Source organism: Triticum urartu, chromosome 7 (assembly GCF_003073215.2).
Source record: "Triticum urartu cultivar G1812 chromosome 7, Tu2.1, whole genome shotgun sequence".
Classification (NCBI taxonomy): domain Eukaryota; kingdom Viridiplantae; phylum Streptophyta; class Magnoliopsida; order Poales; family Poaceae; genus Triticum; species Triticum urartu.
In genome coordinates this window covers 468237437-468253966 of record NC_053028.1, presented here as the reverse complement: position 1 = coordinate 468253966, position 16530 = coordinate 468237437, and positions in this window count along the sequence as shown.

Genomic DNA, 16530 nt, shown 5'->3' with positions numbered 1-16530 from the left:
ACATGGCCCGAGGAGACGACCTCCACGCCATCAAATACCTCCCATTAAAATTCAAAGGACCAGCTCGGCACTGGTTAAATAGCCTGCCTGAAAACTCAATCAGCAGCTGGGAGGACTTGGAAGAGGCTTTCCTCGACAACTTCCAAGGAACTTATGTCCGGCCGCCAGATACCGATGACCTAAGCCACATAGTTCAGCAACCCGGAGAATCGGCCAGAAAATTCTGGACTAGGTTCCTAACCAAAAAGAACCAGATCGTCGACTGTCCGGACACCGAGGCCCTAGCAGCCTTCAAACACATCATCCGTGACTAATGGCTAGCACGCCATCTCGGACAAGAAAAGCCGAAGTCAATGGCAGCCCTTACGGCACGCATGACCCGCTTTTGCGTAGGCGAGGACAGCTGGCTGGCTCGTAGCAAAAACACAGCCAGTGAGGCAGGCCCTACAGAGGCCAAGAACAGCACCGGCAAGCTCCGGCGCAATAGACACAAACGCAAAAGCAATGGCGACAATACCGAGGACACCACAGTCAACGCCGGATTCAGTGGCTCCAAGTCCGGCCAACGGAAGAAACCCTACAAAAGAAACAACGAAGGACCTTCCAGCCTGGACCGCATACTCGACCGTCCGTGCCAAATTCACGGCACCCCGGATAAGCAAGCCAATCATACCAACAGGGATTGTTGGGTCTTCAAGCAGGCTGGCAAGTTAAATGCCGAAAACAAAGAAAAGGGATCACAAAGTGAGGACGAGGATGAAGAGCCCCGACAGCCGAACACCGGGGGACAGAAGAAATCCCCCCCCCCCCCAGTGAAAATGGTGAACATGATATACGCCACGCACATCCCCAGAAAGGAGCACAAACGAGCACTCAGGGACGTCTACGCGGTAGAGCCAGTCGCCCCAAAGTTCAACCCATGGTCGTCATTTCCGATCACCTTCGATCGACAAGATCATCCGACCAGTATCCGCCATGGCGGTTCGGCCGCACTGGTCCTTGACCCAATCATCGACGGATTCCACCTAACAAGAGTCCTGATGGATGGTGGAAGCAGCCTCAACCTGCTGTACCAGGATACAGTACGGAAGATGGGCATTAATCCCTCACGAATCAAACCCACAAAGACTACCTTTAAAGGAGTCATACCAGGTGTAGAGGCCCGCTGCACGGGCTCAATCACGCTGGAGGTGGTCTTTGGTTCTCCAGACAACTTCCGAAGCGAAGAGTTAATCTTCGATATCGTCCCCTTCCACAGCAGCTACCACGCACTGCTCGCACGAACCACGTTTACTAGATTCAATGTAGTGCCACACTATGCTTATCTCAAGCTCAAGACGCCCGGTCCACGCGGCGTCATAACAGTCAATGGCAATACGGAATGCTCCCTCCGAACAGAGGAGCGAGCCGCCGCCCTAGCAGCTGAAGCATAGAGCGGCATTCTCAAGCAGCATTATAATCCAGCTGCCGAGCCCCTGGACACCATCAAGAGGGTCCGGACTACACTGCAACAGGACAGCGTGGCTCATCAAGAGCTCGACTAGCAATTAGGCCTTTGTCCCAACCCTAATGAGGTAGTGGCGTTCGTACCACGCGCACACAATTACGCACTCAAAACTCCATGGACATCGATGGAGGCACGAGATAACCCGGGGTCTATAGTTCGGCCGGACCGATCCTGGACATACATATTTTTACTTCTTCTTCTTGTTTGAGGCACCTTTTTCCACGGGCCTGATGTCAAGTCCTTTAGAAGGACTGAAATACAACAGAGGCAAGCAACACAGGTGTGTAGGGTAACCTTTATACGTTCTTGACGATATTCTTACTTATTTCTCAGGACCCGCATGCTGCGCCCTATTGATGCCGGCATGTTAAATGGTCGGATACTTCTCGCACCATCAGTACAAGATACGCCTTGACGTACCCATCCAGTTATAATAAAAATGGTTCGTGGCCCAGTTCCTGTGGTTTTCGCTTCTTACTTTGTTTTTTTCGATCTGCTTATTTGCTGCATCGACACTCTTTTACGTTTAATATTCGCCAGGGGCTACCTATCGCCCCACAATACGGCAGCACAGTTGATACGTCTCCAATGTATCTATAATTTTTGATTGCTCCATGCTACTTTATCTACTGTTTTGGACTATATTGGGCTTTATTTTCCACTTTTATATTATTTTTGGGACTAACCTATTAACCGGAGGCCCAGCCCAGAATTGCTGTTTTTGCCTATTTCAGTATTTTGAGGAAACAAAATATCAAACGGAGTCCAAACGGAATGAAACCTTCGGGAACGTGATCTTCTCACCGAACGTGATCCAGGAGACTTGGACCCTACTCCAAGAAGTTTCCGGGGAGGTCACGAGGGTGGAGGGCGCCCCCTGGGCGCGCCCCCTGCCTCGTGGGCCCCTCGTGGCCCCCTGACGTACTTCTTCCGCCTATATATCTACATATACCCTAAAAACATCCGGGAGCAACATAGATCGGGAGTTCCGCCGCTAGAAGCCTCCGTAGCCACCGAAACTCAATCTAGACCCGTTCCGGCACCCTGCCGGAGGGGGCAATCCTTCTACGGTGGCCATCTTCATCATCTCGGTGCTCTCCATGACGAGGAGGGAGTAGTTCTCCCTCGGGGCTGAGGGTATGTACCAGTAGCTATGTGTTTGATCTCTCTCACTCTCTCGTGTTCTTGAGATGATACGATCTTGATGTATCCCGAGCTTTGCTATTATATTTGGATCCTATGATGTTTCTTCCCCCCTCTTCTCTCTTGTAATGAATCGAGTTTCCCCTTTGAAGTAATCTTATCGGATTGAGTCTTTAAAGACTTGAGAGCACTTGATGTATGTCTTGCCGTGGATATCTGTGGTGACAATGGGATACCACGTGCCACTTGATGTACGTTTTGGTGACCAACTTGCGGGTTTCGTGACATTGGGAACCTATGCTAGGGGTTGGCACACGTTTTCGTCGTGATTCTCCGGTAGAACTTTGGGGCACTCTTTGAGGTCCTTTGTGTTGGTTGAATAGATGAATCTGAGATTGTGTGATGCATATCGTATAATCATACCCACGGATACTTGAGGTGACATTGAAGTATCTAGGTGACATTAGGGTTTTGGTTGATTTGTATCTTAAGGTGTTATTCTAGTACGAACTCTAGGGCTGTTTGTGACACTTATAGGAATAGCCCAACGGATTGATTGGAAAGAATAACTTTGAGGTGGTTTCGTACCCTACCATAATCTCTTCGTTCGTTCTCCGCTATTAGTGACTTTGGAGTGACTCTTTGTTGCATGTTGAGGGATAATTTTATGATCCAATTATGTTAGTATTGTTGAGAGGACTTACACTAGTGAAAGTATGAACCCTAGGCCTTATTTCCTATCATTGCAATACCGTTTATGCTCACTTTTATCATTAGTTACCTTGCTGTTTTTATATTTTCAGATTACAAATACCTTTATCTACCATCCATATTGCACTTGTATCACCATCTCTTCGCCGAACTAGTGCACCTATACAATTTACCATTGTATTGGGTGTGTTGGGGACACAAGAGACTCTTTGTTATTTGGTTGCAGGGTTGCTTGAGAGAGACCATCTTCATCCTATGCCTCCTATGGATTGATAAACCTTAGGTCATCCACTTGAGGGAAATTTGCTACTGTCCTACAAACCTCTGCACTTGGAGGCCCAACAATGTCTACAAGAAGAAGGTTGTGTAGTAGACATTAAGCTCTTTTCTGGCGCCGTTGCCGGGGAGGTGAGTGCTTGAAGGTATATCTTTAGATCTTTCAATCGAGTCTTTTAGTTTCTTGTTTTATCACTAGTTTAGTTTATAAAAGAAAACTATAAAAATGGAATTGAGTTTGTCTCATACGCTTCACCTTTTTAATATCTTTCGTGAGTATGATGGAAAGGATAATTGTGCTCAAGTGCTAGAAGAAGAAATCTATAAAATGTTTGGCACTAAATATTTGAATGATGAGCATGATTGCAATGTTGTTAGTATGAATTCTTTTAATATCCACGATGCTAATGATATGCAAAGCCACAAGCTTGGGGAAGCTATGTTTGATGAAGATGATATTTTTTGTCCCCCAAGTTTTGATGAGAAAATTTATTATGATGAAAGCATGCCTCCTATCTATGATGATTATTGTGATGACACGTATGCTTTAAAGAATAATGATAACCATGAAACTTGTCATCTTGATCTTAATTTTCAATCACATGATAGTTATTTTGTTGAGTTTGCTCCCACTATTATTCATGAGAAGAATTTTGCTTGTGTGGAGAGTAGTAAATTTTCTATGCTTGTAGATCATGAAAAGAATGCTTTAGGTGTTGGTTATATTGTTGAATTCATTCATGATGCTTCTGAAAATTATTATGAGGGAGGAATATATGCTTGTAGGAGTTGCAATAATATCAAGTTTCCTCTCTATGTGCTTAAAGTTTTGAAGTTATGCTTGTTTTACCTTCCTATGCAAGTTGATTATTGCTCCCATAAAGTTGTTTGTTCACAAAATCCCTATGCATAGGAAGTATGTTAGACTTAAATGTGCTAGTCATATTCTTTATGATGCTCTCTTTATGTTTCAATTCTTATCTTTTATGTGAGCATCATTGAAATCATCATGCCTAGCTAGGGGCGTTAAACGATAGCGCTTGTTGGGAGGCAACCCAATTTTATTTTTGTTACTCGCTTTTTGCTCCTGTTTAGTAATAAATAATTCATCTAGCCTCTGTTTAGATGTGGTTTTATGCTTTTAATTAGTGTTTGTGCCAAGTAGAACCTTTGGGAAGATTTGGGGAAAGTCTTGTTGATCATGCTGTCAAAAACAGAAACTTTAGCGCTCATGAGAACTGCTGCCATTTTTATTTGGAGAGTTATATTTAGTTAATTCTTTTTGGAGATGATTAATAGATAAATTCCCCAGGTCGAGCAATTTATTTGAGAATTTTATGAGTTCCATAAGTATACGTTTGATCCATATTACCACAGACTGTTCTGTTTTTGACAGATTCTGTTTTTCATGTGTTGTTTACTTATTTTGATGAATCTATGGCTAGTAAAATAGTTTATAAACCATAGATAAGTTGGAATACAGTAGGTTTAACACCAATATAAATAAAGAATGAGTTCATTACAGTACCTTGAAGTGGTGATTTATTTTTTTATACTAACGGAGCTCACGAGTTTTCTACTTTAAGTTTTGTGTTGTGAAGTTTTCAAGTTTTGGGTAAAGATTCGATGGACTATGGAATAAGGAGTGGAAAGAGCCTAAGCTTGGGGATTCCCAAGGCACCCCAAGGTAATATTCAAGGACAACCAAGAGCCTAAGCTTGGGGATGCCCCAGAAGGCATCCCCTCTTTCGTCTTCGTTCATCGGTAACTTTACTTGGAGCTATATTTTTATTCACCACATGATATGTGTTTTGCTTGGAGCGTCTTGTATTATTTGTGTCTTTGCTTGTTAGTCTACCACAATCATCCTTTCTGTACACACCTTTTGAGAGAGCCATGTATGAATTGAAATTTTTTAGAATACTCTATGTGCTTCACTTATATCTTTTGAGCTTGATAGTTTACTCTATGTGCTTCACTGATATCTTTTTGAGCGTGATAATTTTTGCTCTAGTGCTTCACTTAGATCTTTTAGAGCACGGTGGTGGATTATTTTAAAGAAACTTGATCTCTCATGCTTCACTTAGATTATTTTGAGAGTCGTTAATAGCATGGTAATTTGCTTAATGTTAATATACTTGGTATTCAAGATATCTGAAACTTTCTTTTTAGTGGGTTGAATACTAAGATAAGTTTGATGCTTGATAATTGTTTTGAGATATGGAGGTGATAATATCATAGTCGTGCTAGTTGAGTAGTTGTGAATTTGAGAAATACTTGTGTTGAAGTTAGCAAGTCCCGTAGCATGCACGTATGGTTAAAGTTGTGTAACAAATTTGAAACATGAAGTGTACCTGGCTTGTGCATCCTTATGAGTGGCGATCGGGGACGAGCGATGGTCTTTTCCTACCAATCTATCCCCCTAGGAGCATGCGCGTAGTACTTGATTTTTGATGACTTCTAAATTTTTGCAATAAGTATATGAGTTCTTTTGACTAATGTTGAGTCCATGGATTATACGCACTTTTACCTTTCCGCCATTTGCTAGCCTCTTCGGTACCGTGCATTGCCCTTTCTCACATTGAGAGTTGGCGCAAACTTCGCCGGTGCATCCAAACCCCGTGATATGATACGCTCTTTCACACATAAACCTCCTTATATCTTCCTCAAAACAGCCACCATACCTACCTATCATAGCATTTCCATAGCCATTCCGAGATATATTTCCATGCAACTTCCACCATCATCATCATGACATGCTTTACTTTTGTCATATTGCCATTGCATGATCTTGTAGTTGACATCGTATTTGTGGCAAAGCCACCGTGCATTATTTTTCATACATGTCACTCTTGATTCATTGCACCATCCCGGTACACCGCCGGAGGCATTCATATAGAGTCATATCTTGTTCTAGTATCGAGTTGTAATCATTATGTTGTAATCAATAGAAGTGTGATGATCATCATTATTAGAGCATTGCCCAATCAAAAAAAGAGAAAGGCCAAAAAGAAAAAAAGAAAGGCCCCAAAAAAGAGAAAATAAAAAGGGCAATGCTACTATCTCTTTTTCCACACTTGTGCTTCAAAGTAGCACCATGATTTTCATATAGTGAGTCTCATAAGTTGTCTTGTTCATAATAGTGGGAATTTTTCATTATAGAACTTGGCTTGTATATTCCAACGATGGGCTTCCTCAAAATGCCCTAGGTCTTCATGAGCAAGCAAGTTGGATGCACACCCACTAGTTTTCTTTTGTTGAGCATTCTTAGCTCTAGTGCATCCGTTGCATGGCAATCCCTACTCCTTGCATTAACATCAATTGATGGGCATCTCCATAGCTCATTGATTAGCCTCGTTGATGTGAGACTTTCTCCTTTTTTGTCTTCTCCACACAATCCCCATCATCATATTCTATACCACCCATAGTGCTATGTCCATGGCTCGCGCTCATGTATTGCGTGAAGGTTGAAAAAGTTTGAGATTATTTGAGTATGAAACAATTGCTTGGCTTGTCATTGGGGGTATAGAAGTTGGGAACATCTTTGTGTGACGAAAATGAAGCATAGCCTAACTATATGATTTTGTAGGGATGAACTTCCTTTGGCCATGTTATTTTGAGATGACATAATTGTTTAATTAGTATGCTTGAAGTATTATCATTTTTATGTCAATATGAACTTTTGTCTTGAACCTTTCGGATCTGAATATTCATACCATGATTAAGAAGATTTACATTGAAATTATGCCAAAGTATCACTCCACATCAAAAATTCTCTTTTTATCATTTACCTACTCGAGGGCGAGCAGGAATTAAGCTTGGGGATGCCTGATACGTCTCCAACGTATCTATAATTTTTGATTGCTCCATGCTACTTTATCTACTGTTTTCGACTATATTGGGCTTTATTTTCCACTTTTATATTATTTTTGGGACTAACCTATTAACCGGAGGCCCAGCCCAGAATTGCTGTTTTTTGCCTATTTCAGTATTTCGAGGAAACAGAATATCAAACGGAGTCCAAACGGAATGAAACCTTCGGGAACGTGATCTTCTCACTAAACATGATCCAGGAGACTTGGACCCTACTCCAAGAAGTTTCCGGGGACGTCATGAGGGTGGAGGGCGCCCCCCCCCCATGGGCGCGCCCCCCTGCCTCGTGGGCCCCTCGTGGCCCCCCTGACGTACTTCTTCCGCCTATATATCTCCATATACCCTAAAAACATCCCGGAGCAACATAGATCGGGAGTTCCGCCGCCAGAAGCCTCCGTAGCCACCGAAACTCAATCTAGACCCGTTCCGGCACCCTGCCGGAGGGGGCAATCCTTCTCCGGTGGCCATCTTCATCATCCCGGTGCTCTCCATGACGAGGAGGGAGTAGTTCTCCCTCGGGGCTGAGGGTATGTACCAGTAGCTATGTGTTTGATCTCTCTCTCTCGTGTTCTTGAAATGATACGATCTTGATGTATCGCGAGCTTTGCTATTATATTTGGATCCTATGATGTTTCTTCCCCCCTCTTCTCTCTTGTAATGAATCGAGTTTCCCCTTTGAAGTAATCTTATCGGATTGAGTCTTTAAAGACTTGAGAGCACTTGATGTATGTCTTGCCGTGGATATCTGTGGTGACAATGGGATACCACGTGCCACTTGATGTACGTTTTGGTGACCAACTTGCGGGTTTCGTGACATTGGGAACCTATGCATAGGGGTTGGCACACGTTTTCGTCGTGATTCTCCGGTAGAAACTTTGGGGCACTCTTTGAGGTTCTTTGTGTTGGTTGAATAGATGAATTGAGATTGTGTGATGCATATCGTATAATCATGCCCACGGATACTTGAGGTGACATTGAAGTATCTAGGTGACATTAGGGTTTTGGTTGATTTGTATCTTAAGGTGTTATTCTAGTACGAACTCTAGGGCTGTTTGTGACAGTTATAGGAATAGCCCAACGGATTGATTGGAAAGAATAACTTTGATGTGGTTTTGTACCCTACCATAATCTCTTCGTTCGTTCTCCGCTATTAGTGACTTTGGAGTGACTCTTTGTTGCATGTTGAGGGATAATTTTATGATCCCAATTATGTTAGTATTGTTGAGAGGACTTACACTAGTGAAAGTATGAACCCTAGGCCTTATTTCCTATCATTGCAATACCGTTTATGCTCACTTTTATCATTAGTTACCTTGCTGTTTTTATATTTTCAGATTACAAATACCTTTATCTACCATCCATATTGCACTTGTATCACCATCTCTTCGCCGAACTAGTGCACCTATACAATTTACCATTGTATTGGGTGTGTTGGGGACACAAGAGACTCTTTGTTATTTGGTTGCAGGGTTGCTTGAGAGAGACCATCTTCATCCTACGCCTCCTACGGATTGATAAACCTTAGGTCATCCACTTGAGGGAAATTTGCTACTGTCCTACAAACCTCTGCACTTGGAGGCCCAACAACGTCTACAAGAAGAAGGTTGTGTAGTAGACATCAATAGTCCGAACACTTCTTATATATAAGTTCGACACCCCGAATTTAGCATTATATGCATTGGCTCCGAATCATGTCTTTGGTCAATAGTTGGGTTGCCCGGCTCCTGTGCTTGCTACCCTACGTTCCGCTCCATCGGCTAGGGTAGTAAAGGGAGAACTACTGCGATTGTGCCCTGGCTTTGACCAGACGAGCACCTCAGTAGAGAAAGCCGAAAACTAACTGTCATGATGCGCAAGAGTCGGTCAACTACTCGAGGGTTACAAATCGTTGGAGATTTTTTCCGCGTTACGCGAGAGATCGACACTTCTCGATCAGATGCTGACAGTACTCTGGCTTAAACCAGGGGTTGTGCCCACGCTTTATTATAAAACTCCTAGGGCTAAGTGAGGGTGTTAAAGCCATAAAGTCTGATTGCCTTGTTCGTTGCGCTAAACAACTCCTTCAAAGGACCATGTAATTGGATCAAGATTGTTTAGATTCCATCCCGAACACCTCCGTACTATCTACGTGAGGGCAGATGCCGACGACTGGACAACCCTCAGATTACACGCAACACGGCCGCACAGGAGGAAACAATTCAAAGCATAATAAAATTACTTCACAAAAACTGGCTTTGTTCACATGATACAAAGGCGACATGAATACATTTATTCAAATACAATGTCCCGCGAGCATTGCGCCGCCACAAGTCGAGACCCTTTTACAACATCCTCGAAATATCGCTCGGGTGTGCGGTGCTCCTTCCCTCCAGCGGCACGCTGACAACTTCAACAGCGTTCATCTTAGCCCACCACATCTTGCAGCGAGCGAAAGCCATACGGGCACCTTCAATACAGATGGAGCGCTTGACAACGTCCAGCCGAGGACAGGCGTTCACCATCCGCCTCACGAGTCCGAAGTAGCTACTAGGCATAGCTTCGGCTGGCCACAACCGGATTATCAAATCCTTAATGGCTAGTTCAGCCACCCTATGCAGCTCCACCAGCTGTTTCAGCTGATCGGTGAATACGGGATGTTCTGGCCCCGCATACTGTGACCAGAAGAGCCTCTCCGAAGAGCCCCCTCCTTCGGCTCGATAGAACTCCATGGTGTCTGATACACTGCGTGGAAAATCTGCAAAAGCACCTGGGGAACTCCGAACCCGGGTTAGTAAAAGGCACTGCTTCTCCGCATACTTGCTTTGCATCTTAAATGCCTTACCCGTCATGATCTTCTTGGCCTCCTGGATCTCCTGGAGGGCGGCCTGGGCCTCATTCTATGCGGTCTCTGTGCTCTGACGAGCCTTGGCGAGTTCGGTCCCTCGAACCGACGCGTCATGCTCCAAGGCCTTGCATTTTTTCACCGCTTCCTGGAGCTCCTGGTGGACTTCTTTGACCCGGGCATTTGGCTTCTTACAGGCGGCCTGCTGCTGGACAGCCTGCTCCTCGGCCTCGCCCAGGGCCTTCCTCGGGGCCTCGACCTCGGTTGCGGCTTCTGCACATATCACAATACCGCTGTCAATATACAACACTTATCCTTTCCCGAACATATAGCAAGTCGTTCCTCACCTTGCTTCTCCTGGAGCCGAGCCATAACCTCGTCGAGCTCGTTCTCGGTCCGCTCCAGCCTCCGCTTCAGCATAGAGACCTCGGCAGCATGCGAGGTCGCGACCAACAAGGACGCTTGCTTATCAATACATATTCAGTTAGCCTCTTATAATTAAGGATTGATCCCCTGTCCGGTCCTCCTCGCCGAACACCGGACAACGTCCCAGGGGCTATGGACTATACGGGGTTTTTCTCTTTCTTACCTCGAAACCTGTTAACAGGCTGCTGTAGGCTTCATTCAGTCCGCTCTTGGTGGACTGAACCTTCTCAATCACCGCACCCATAAGGATATGGTGCTCGTCAATGACGGAGGCGCTTCGTAGCGCCCCCATCAGGTCATCCGGCGCTCCTAGATGGACAGGAGCCACCAGTGGAGGCGACGCACCCCCTCCTTCAAAGGGGGCTGCTCGCCCGACTCCGGAGCCATATTGGTCTCCGGAATTGTATTCGACTGAGGGCCGAACTGGATACGGCCCTCTTTGCCAGTCTCCATGGGGATTGACTCCCTGTGTGTACGGCAGTGGAGGTCCTGCCTTGTGGCGCCTCCCGGACAACATCCGGGGCTCCTCCCCTTGGAGCGGTCCTCCGGGATAACACTTTGGTGTCGTCCCTGGCCCCGGGGGAGTAAGTAGGCGGTGGCGACATGCTCGCCATCTTCGACGGAGCCAACGAACCTCCAGATGAGGATCGCTGGATAAGGTCACGGGCCAGACTGCAATAGTGTGGATTAACCATGTTAGAATAATAAAAAGAAAGGGTTGATATGTGCATGAATAAGCCATGTCACTTACGATGCGGCCTGGGGCCTAGTACGAGGGTGATGTTCCGTACTACTGTCAGCATCACACGCGGTGTTGACCGCTGGGGCGCCCTTCCCCTTTTTGGGCGCTTTCACCTCCAGATGTGTCGAGGTCACCCTCTTCTTCTTCCTCTCCTTGGGAGGAGGGTTGTTTCCCTCCTCTTCATCCCCCTCTTCCTCGTCATTTTCCTCAGGGACAGAGGAATGGGCCTCATCGTCTTCGGATGTCGCGTCTGAAGTGCCCTTGCGACGGGGGCCTCTCTTGGCCCCCTTGGCCTTTTTCTTGGCCTTCTTCTCCGGCGCCGTATATGGCGCCGGCACCAGCATCCTCGCCAGGCGCGGGATGACTGGTTCTTCGGGCAATGGAGCCAGACACTGGATCCGCTTCGCCCTCTCCACCCAGTCCTGAGGAAGCAATACTAAAATCTCAGACATCATCCTTGAAACATTTAAGTTGGGAGTACATCAAAAGTAACATACCTCGCTGGCGGGGCGGTTACAATTGTGACCACGGTCTGAGTCCGTGGCCGGTGGCTTCTCGTTGCCCTTAAAGAGCAACTTCCAGGCCCCTTCGTGAGAAGTATCGAAGAGCCTTTTTAGGGTCTGGTGCTTCTTCGAATTGAATTCCCATAAAGGGTGGCTGCGGCACTGGCACGGAAGAATCTAGTGGATTAGCATCACCTATATAACGTCAACGATCTTGATGTCCTTGGTCACCATGTTTTGGACGCGCGTCTGCAGCGCTATCAGCTCATTAGGTGCACACAAGTCCGAACTCTTCTCAACCCAGGAGGTGAGTCGCATGGGAGCGCTGGAGCGGAATTCAGCAGCCGCGACCCAGGTGGTGCTGCGAGGTTCTGTAATATAGAACCACTGCTTCTGCCACTCCTTTACTGTCTCCACAAAGGTGCCTTTGGGCCATGAGACATTGGATAGCTGGCTCACCATGGCCCTCCGCACTCCGCGTGCTGTCCCTCCACCACCTTCGGCTTCACATTGAAGATTTTGAGCCATAGCCCGAAGTGAGGATGGATGCAGAGGAAGGCCTCGCACATGACGATAAACGCTGAGATGTTGAGGAAAGAATTCGGACTAGATCATGGAAATCTATCCCGTAGTAGTACATCAGCCCGCGGATGAAAGGGGTGGAGTGGAAACCCTAGCCCGCGGAAGAAATGGGGTATGAATACTACCCTCTCTATGGGCTCCGACGTGGGGATGACTTGTCCCTCGGCTGGCTGGCGATGGGCGATCTCTTTCGCCAAATATCCGGCCGCTCGGAGCTTAGTAATGTCCTCCTCCTTGACGGAGGAGACCATCCACTTGCCCTGACCACTGATACGTCTCCAACGTATCTATAATTTTTGATTGCTCCATGCTATATTATCTACTGTTTTGGACATTATTGGGCTTTATTATCCACTTTTATATTATTTTTGGGACTAACCTATTAGCTGGAGTCCCAGCCCAGAATTGCTGTTTTTTGCCTGTTTTAGGGTTTCGAAGAAAAGGAATATCAAACGGAGTCCAAACGGAATGAAACTTTCGGGAACGTGATTTTCTCAACAAACAAGACCCTGGAGACTTGGACCCTACGCCAAGACACAAAAGAGGAGGCCACGAGGTAGGGGGTGCGCCTACCCCCCCAGGCGCGCCCTCCACCCTCGTGGGCCCTCTGTTGCTCCACCGACATACTCCTTTCTCCTATGTATACCTACGTACCCCCAAACGATCAGATACGGAGCCAAAACCCTAATTCCACCGCCGCAACTTTCTGTATCCATGAGATCCCATCTTGGGGCCTGTTCCGGAGCTTTGCCGGAGGGGGCATCGATCACGGAGGGCTTCTACATCAACACCATAGCCCCTCCGATGAAGTGTGAGTAGTTCACCTCAGACCTACGGGTCCATAGTTAGTAACTAGATGGCTTCTTCTCTCTTTTTGGATCTCAATACAATGTTCTCCCCCTCTCTTGTGGAGATCTATTCGATGTAATCTTCTTTTTGCGGTGTGTTTGTTGAGATCGATGAATTATGGGTTTATGATCAAGTCTATCTATGAACAATATTTGAATCTTATCTGAATTCTTTTATGTATGATTGGTTATCTTTGCAAGTATCTTCGAATTATCAGTTTGGTTTAGCCTACTAGATTGATCTTTCTTGCAATGGGAGAAGTGCTTAGCTTTGGGTTCAATCTTGCGGTGTCCATTCCCAGTGACAGTAGGGGCAGCAAGGCACGTATTGTATTGTTGCCATCGAGGATAACAAGATGGGGTTTTCATCATATTGCATGAGTTTATCCCTCTACATCATGTCATCTTGCTTAAGGCGTTACTCTGTTTTCATTAACTTAATACTCTAGATGCATGCTGGATAGCGGTCGATGAGTGGAGTAATAGTAGTAGATGCAGGCAGGAGTCGGTCTACTTGTCTTGGACGTGATGCCTATATACATGATCATACCTAGATATTCTCATAACTATGCTCAATTCTGTCAATTGCTCAACAGTAATTTGTTCACCCACCGTAGAATACTTATGCTCTCAAGAGAAGCCACTAGTGAAACCTATGGCACCCGGGTCTATCTTCATCATATTAATCTCCTAATACTTAGTTATTTCCTTTGATTTTTACTTTGCTTTTATTTTACTTTGCATCTTTATCACAAAAATACCAAAAATATTATCTTATCATATCTATCAGATCTCACTCTCGTAAGTGGCCATGTAGGGATTGACAACCCCTTATCGCGTTGGTTGCGAGGATTAATTTGTTTTGTGCAGGTGCGAGGGACTCGCGTGTAGCCTCCTACTGGATTGATACCTTGGTTCTTAAAAACTGAGGGAAATACTTATGCTACTTTGCTGCATCATCCCTTCCTCTTCAGGGAAAACCAACGCAGTGCTCAAGAGGTAGCAACCACCAGATCCGGACATGGTTTCTTGAGTAGGAAAGGAGATAAGAACTCGGGCGCTGGAGCTTGAGATCAGAAAGGCGGAGACGGAGAGAGAGCGTGAGGATAGGAAGGGTGAATCCTTATCCCCTTATAAAGGTAGCAAATATTAAAACGCCTCCTCACTCGCCTTAGGATTCTCCTGTTTCCTAGGGCTGTATAAACGGCGCGGTTGAGTTACCCATGCCCGCATTGATGAGAATCCCGCAATAAGGGGACACGATCTCTATTTTGACAAGACGTGCCAATAGCAACCACGTCTTGAAGCGTGGAATGGCAGAAGAAAAACGGTTCGAAATTATAACTGGATAAACGCTATGACGTGTTGGAAAAAAGCTGTCAACAGATTAGACTCGTGCAAATATTATATTCTCTCTGTGGTTGTGTATGGTGTGTGTAACAGGTCAGGATACGATCATTGCATCCGAATACTATTCTGGAGTTCGGAAGGAGGGACCCGCCTTGCAATGCCGAAGACAAATCTGCGCGCCGGACTCCTCGTCATCGAAGCCAGGTTCAGGGGCTACTAAGGGAGTCCTGGACTAAGGGGTCCTCGGGCGTCCGACCTGTTATCTATGTGCTGGACTGATGGGTTGTGAAGACATGAAGGCCGAAGATTGCACCGTGTCCCGATTGGACTCTACTTGGCGTGGAAGGCAAGCTTGGCGACCGAAGATCCTCTCGGTGTCTATATAAACCGAAGGGGATAATCCGGAAAAGACACCACATATACTCATTACCATATGCATAGGCTAGACTTCTAGGGTTTAGTCATTATGATCTCGTGGTAGATCAACTCTTGTAATACTCATATTCATCAAGATCAATCAAGCAGGAAGTAGGGTATTACCTCCATAGAGAGGGCCCGAACTTGGGTAAACATCGTGTCCCCTATCTCCTGTTACCATCGATCCTAGATGCACAGTTCGGGACCTCCTACCCGAGATCCGCCGGTTTTGACACCGACAATACCCATAGGATTTTTATATGCAGTTCTATAGGCCCATAATGCATCATCAAGTTTCTTGGACCAATTCTTTCTAGATCTATTAAAAGTCTTTTGAAAAATTAATTTGAGCTCTCTGTTACTCAATTCTACTTGACAACTAGACTATGGGTGATAAGGAGATGCAATTCTATGATTAACGTCATACTTAGCAAGCATTCTACGAAAGGCACTATGAATAAAGTGTGAACCACCATCAGTCATTAAATATCTAGGGACTCCAAACCTCGGGAAAATAACTTCTTTAAGCATCTTAATAGAGGTGTTATGATCAGCACTACTAGTTGGAATAGCTTCTACCCACTTAGTAACATAATCAACAGCAACTAAAATATGTGTATACCCATTAGAGGAAGGAAAGGGTCCCATATAATCAAAGCCCCAAACATCAAATGGTTCAATAACAAGTGAATAATTCATAGGCATTTCTTGACGTCTACTAATACTACCAATTCTTTGGCATTCGTCACAAGACAAGACGAACTTACGGGCATCCTTGAAGAGAGTAGGCCAATAAAAACCGGATTGCAATACCTTATGTGCAGTTCTATCTCCAGCATGGTGTCCTCCATAAGCCTCGAAGTGACACTTGCGTAGGATATGTTCCCGTTCATGCTCAGGTACACAACGTCTAATAATACCATCTACTCCTTCTTTATAAAGATGTGGGTCATCCCAAAAGTAATGTCTCAATCATAGTAGAACTTTTTCTTTTGCTGGTATGTGAAACTAGGTGGTATAAATTTAGCAACAATATAATTAGCATAATCAGCATACCATGGAGCAGTACGAGAAGCATTTATGACATTTAATTGTTCATCAAGAAAGCTGTCATCAATAGGTAGTGGGTCATCAAGAACATTTTCTAACCTAGACAAGTTGTCTGCAACGGGGTTCTCAGCTCCCTTTCTATCAATAATATGCAAATCAAATTCTTGTAGTAGGATAACCCATCTAATAAGTCTAGGTTTAGCATCTTTCTTTTCCATAAGGTATTTAATAGCAGCATGATCAATGTGAATAGTTACTTTAGAATCAATAATATAAGGTCT